Here is a 5,358-nt window from a genome sequence, read left to right as displayed (position 1 = left end):
GGATAAACACCTCCAAAGGATACCTGATCAACCAGGCTGTGACTCATGTCAGGCTGCGAGCAGCCGCGTCCAACAGCCTGGTTGACCAGTCCATCAACCAAGAGGCCTGGGCGAGGACCGGGCCGCTGGGACATTGAGCTCTGAAATCATCGCAAGGCAACCACAAGGTAAGGCATTAGCAGCTATAACACCAATCATGTTATCAGAGGCCCACATAATTAATATAGATTCAATGGTTTACAACTTAGAAAAAGCGGAGCCCAAGAGTAGAGACTCGACCCTGCAGGCAGAGTTCTGTGAGTATAGAGAAATATCCATTTAGCAAGGGGCTGGAGATGCGGTTATAAGGTGTTAAGAACAGTCGTAAACCCTGCCTGGTAAACCCCGCCTGCTCAAGACGCTGCCATAGCTCCCACAAACAACCCAAGATCATTAGGGCGACGACTTAAGACATCCTGGGAAAGCTGTTAGTTACGACTCGCAGATAGTGACGCACCGACACACTATTCCTTGTTTGTTGGTGATGGTGTGGAGTAATGAAGATGGTGCAGGTGAACGTTTAGAAATTAGATATAGTATAATCTTTATTTAATCTAAGAATTATGTATTGTGGGGCTTGGTGTATATTGAGTAGGTGGAAGATGGTGAGCCACCAGCTGTGGGAGCGAGGCGTCTCATCCTGAGGCAGTTTGTCTGTCACTGGGTGCTATAGTGATATGATTTTCTATGGTGCTGTAGTGTGATGTTGATTGGCTGCGTGTTCAGGAGCTCCTGGAATGTCTGATCATATGTTGGACGATGTTCTGCTGCTATTCTTAGCACCTTATCTTACACTGATAGAGTTTTTCTCGTTAGTTTTCTTTAAGGTTCACCTGTTCACCTTGCAGTAAATAGGTACTTGGGAGTTGTATCGTAAGGGATACTTTCTGGGGGGGTGTAACAAAAAGGAGAAAAGGAGAACTGGTCAAGGATCGGGCCGCGGGGACGCAAAGCCCCGAAATCAACCCAAGATAACCTCTTGGGTTAACCTAAAGAAGATATTTACTGGTACTGTCCGACATTAGAGTGACGTAACCGCTAACAGTAGCTGGTGTAGCGGGATTATACCTACCGCAGGCCACCATTGTGGAAAACTTAGATTTACATATTGTATAGCAGGACATATATTAGTTATATATAACTGAATTATCGCCCATGTTAACATAAATCAAACTCCAACCATTCTCTCACTGAAGCACCGTTCACCTCATGGTTCATGGATTTACAAGGAAAGGTTACCGAAGAACAAGATTATTTCGTATTTATGACATATATATATTAACAATATAACTTTTTCTCGCTTTTGTCCAATAATACCTTGCTGACTACCTGACCAGGTTACTGCTGACCACATTCCTGGACTACACTGGTCCACACCTCTGGACTCTTAACCCGTCAATACCTTGGACTCCATCTGGTCCATATAATCCTAAATCCCTATTCAGAAACTAATTACGTCATCCCCAGATTAATTAGTCATTGCTCACCAATACACTCAACAAGAGTTCGACTTACACAGTCGTGTTGCCCAGAACTGTGGGGTAGTCTGGCTTCCCCGGGTGCTTCCACTCAGGGGCCAGATTCACGAAAGCACTTACGAACCTGTACATCTTTTCTCAATCTTTGGCGGCTTTGTTTACAATTATTAAACAGGTAATGAGCTCCGAAGCACCAAGAGGCTGTTTATAGCAATAACAACAGTTAAATGGGACGTTTTCATGCTTGTAAACTGTTTAATAAATGTAACCAAAGCCGTCAAAGATTGAGGAAAGATGTACACGTTCGTAAGTGCTTGCGTAAGTCCTTTCGTGAATCTGGCCCCAGGGCTCTCCGTCTGTAAGGTCCTCCCCCAGACTCGCCCACTCGGAGGTCCCGGCTTCACTGCCCTGTACGACCAGTCACCACTCAAAACCTGGGGCCAGATTCACGAAAGCACTTACGAACGTGTACATCTTTCCTCAGTCTTTAATAAATGTAACCAAAGCCGTCAAACAAATTACAAGCATGTAAACGTCCCAATCAACTGTTGTTATTGTTATAAACAGCCTCCTGGTGCTTCGGAGCTCATTAACTGTTTAATAATTGGAAACAAAGCCGCCAAAGATTGAGAAAAGATGTACAGGTTCGTAAGTGTTTGCGTAAGTGCTTTCGTGAATCTGGCCCCTGGCAACTGGCGATGCCTGACTCGATGCATCAAGTGATCAACCTGTGCCTGAGCCATAGGCATTGTATCCAGACCAAAGTGGAACTTACGTGCTTCAACTCTCTCTCTCTCTTGGCTTACATCTTGTATTACCTAGTTGTGTTGGGGGGGTTGAGCTTTTTTGCTCTTTCGGCCCGCATATCAACTGTCAATCAACTCTTTACTAACTTCTTTTTTCCCTCTCCACACCACACACACACACACACACACACACACACACACACACACACACACACACACACACACACACACACACACACCAGGAAGCAGGCCGTGACAGCTAACTATTTCCAATGTACCTATTTACTGCTAGGTAACAGGGGCATTCAGGGTGAAAGAAACTTTGTCCATTTGTTTCTGCCTGGTGCAAGAATCAAACCCGCGCCACAGAATTACGAGTCCTGCGCGCTATCCACCAGGCTACCAGGCCCCGGGAATTGTTGTTATCTTGAGATGAATTCTGGGCTTAGCGTCCCTGCGGCCCGGTCCTCGACCAGGCCTCCTTTTTGTTACACATTCCCAGGAGCTGTATTCTGTAATGAGCTGTATGAATGTAATCCCAAGTACCAATTTACTTCCGGGACATCAGGGCGAAAAAAACTCTGCCCATTTGTTTCCGCCTCCACCGGGGATCGAACCCGGAACCTCCAGTATATAAAGGGAATTGAATGATCATGTCTAGTACACAGAGATTGATCAACTGTGCAAGCACGACACAGACCGAGCTATTGGGTATTTATCTAGCCACTGAGTACCTTAAGCTCAATGGTGGTAGAGTGATATACTGTGACTCTAAAAGTGCTCTGCAGTCCTTAAATGACATCATTAAATGACATGACATCATCATCAGCAAATACTTCAGACATCACAATGTCTGAAGTAGCTTGTAATATTAAATGGAATGGAATTTTTGCCAATGATAATAACTATTGTATAAAATTTGAGTGGATCCCTTCCCATGTTGGAGTTGGAAAACATGACTTTGTAGATCAATTGGCCAATGAGGCTTGCAGGAAAGAAAACATTGATTATGACTTTGGACTATCTAATGCAATTATTAGAAACATACAAATTAAAGAAATCAATTCAGATTTAGAAGAACTAAGAAATGCCCAGAGACCTGAAAGCTGCAGTATTAAAAGTTATGACAAGTTTTGTAATAATAGGTATTTGTATGGTCAGCACAGTAACCGGACCAGGCAATGTGATGTAGTCATTGCGGTAATTCGCCTTGGCTATAGACACATCTGGCAGGTTAGTGAGGCTGAGCCACTACCAGAATACTCAGATTGTAAACTCTGTGATAAACCTTTAATGCATTCATTAGAACACTATATTGATGAATGTGAAACCGTAAAGGACTTTAGACCTCCTGGCCTATTGTACCACCAACTGTGTAACTATTTTATTGTCTCAGGTGTTCTGGACGACATCCTGACGATTTATCCAAAATTTGCTTGTCCATTTTAAAGAATGAAGAACAATTTTGTCATATTACTTCTAAGCTGCATCACTTATGAACCCATCCCTGCCCTTGTGTGGCAGTGCACAATAGAAAGTTATTTTTACATATTCATGCATTAAAACATTGATTGTAATCATGATATATATGTGCTTCAGCCTACAGTTTAGACCTATTGTCTTGTGTATGACCCTCTATTCTGTGCGACAGTGAATACCAGCATTATCCTAACTTTAATAAGACTTAATTGAAATCCTCAGATTAGGCAAAATTGTAATTACTTTTGTCAGTAAAGATGCTAATAATAAATAAACCCGGAACCTCAGGACTACGAATCCGAAGCACCGTCCACTCAGCTGTCAGACCCCAAATCTTGACGAAGGTTTTAGCCTTGGAGAACACGGCAGTTGCCATCCTGCCGTGTTCCCTCACTCCCCCCCCCCCCCCCCAAGACCTGACCTCTTAATTCCTGGAACCACCGCTTGCTGCCTCCAATACCCTCTGAGAGCACAACCACTTTAGTCATTCACTCTGCTCATGTGCTGGCAGAACTTGAGGAATTCTCTAGCTAAATATACAATATTTTAACTGACGACACTGGAGCCTTGTATTACTGTAGCTGTATAGTCGTGCTAAGGCTACGGAAGCTCTTTGTTTCCTTACGGCGATTGTTGATTTGTTTATTCTATCCTGTAAGTGTAAACTAATAATACAAATAATAATAATATTAAAATCACACACAAATAAATCTAACGTGATATATCAATAAAGAAAATCATGTCGTGGATTCGAATCCCCCCTCATTGCTCCAACTGATTTTCTCAACAGTAACTTTTTTACAATTATCAGGGGAAAGTGCCAAGCCATTATGACTATATAGCACTGGGAAGAGATCAGGATAAGGATTTGGGATGGATCGGGGGGGGGGGGGAAGGGAAGGAATGGTGCCCAACCACTTATGGACGGTCGGGGATTGAACGGCGACCTGCATGAATGGAGACCGTCACTATACCATCCATCCCAAGTGATTGGGTACAACAACAATAAGAAAAATACATTAATTTATATATGAAAACAGGATCAGAATACAGTGACCAGGAGGTGCAGTAATTGTAGATTTTACGAAGCCACCAATAATCATCTTAAATTTATTGATACATCAGTGTGTTATATAAAAAATACGAAGTATTATTGGCGAGGAGAAGGTGACAACCTCACTATAGGCACTAGACAAAGCCCCCCCTCCCCCCTGGCCTAATAAGGCATAAATCTCACCTTAGCCCCGGGAGACATCCCCGGTGTTCAGGGTGCTTGGCCGGGATGGCTGCTTGGCCGGGATGGCTGCTTGGCCGGGATGGCTGCTTGGCCGGGATGGCAGCTTGGCCGGGATGGCTGCTTGGCCGGGATGGCAGCTTGGCCGGGATGGCTGCTTGGCCGGGATGGCTGCTTGGCCGGGATGGCTGCTTGGCCGGGATGGCTGCTCGGCCGGGATGGCTGCTTGGCCGGGATGGCTGCTTGGCCGGGATGGCTGCTTGGCCGGGATGGCTGCTTGGCCGGGATGGCTGCTTGGCCGGGATGGCTGCTCGGCCGGGATGGCTGCTTGGCCGGGATGGCTGCTTGGCCGGGATGGCTGCTTGGCCGGGATGGCAGCTTG

This window comes from Procambarus clarkii, chromosome 26 (assembly GCF_040958095.1).
Source record: "Procambarus clarkii isolate CNS0578487 chromosome 26, FALCON_Pclarkii_2.0, whole genome shotgun sequence".
Taxonomy (NCBI): Eukaryota; Metazoa; Arthropoda; class Malacostraca; order Decapoda; family Cambaridae; genus Procambarus; species Procambarus clarkii.
The sequence above is the reverse complement of the archived record's forward strand: the minus strand, read 5'-3'. Positions refer to the sequence as shown.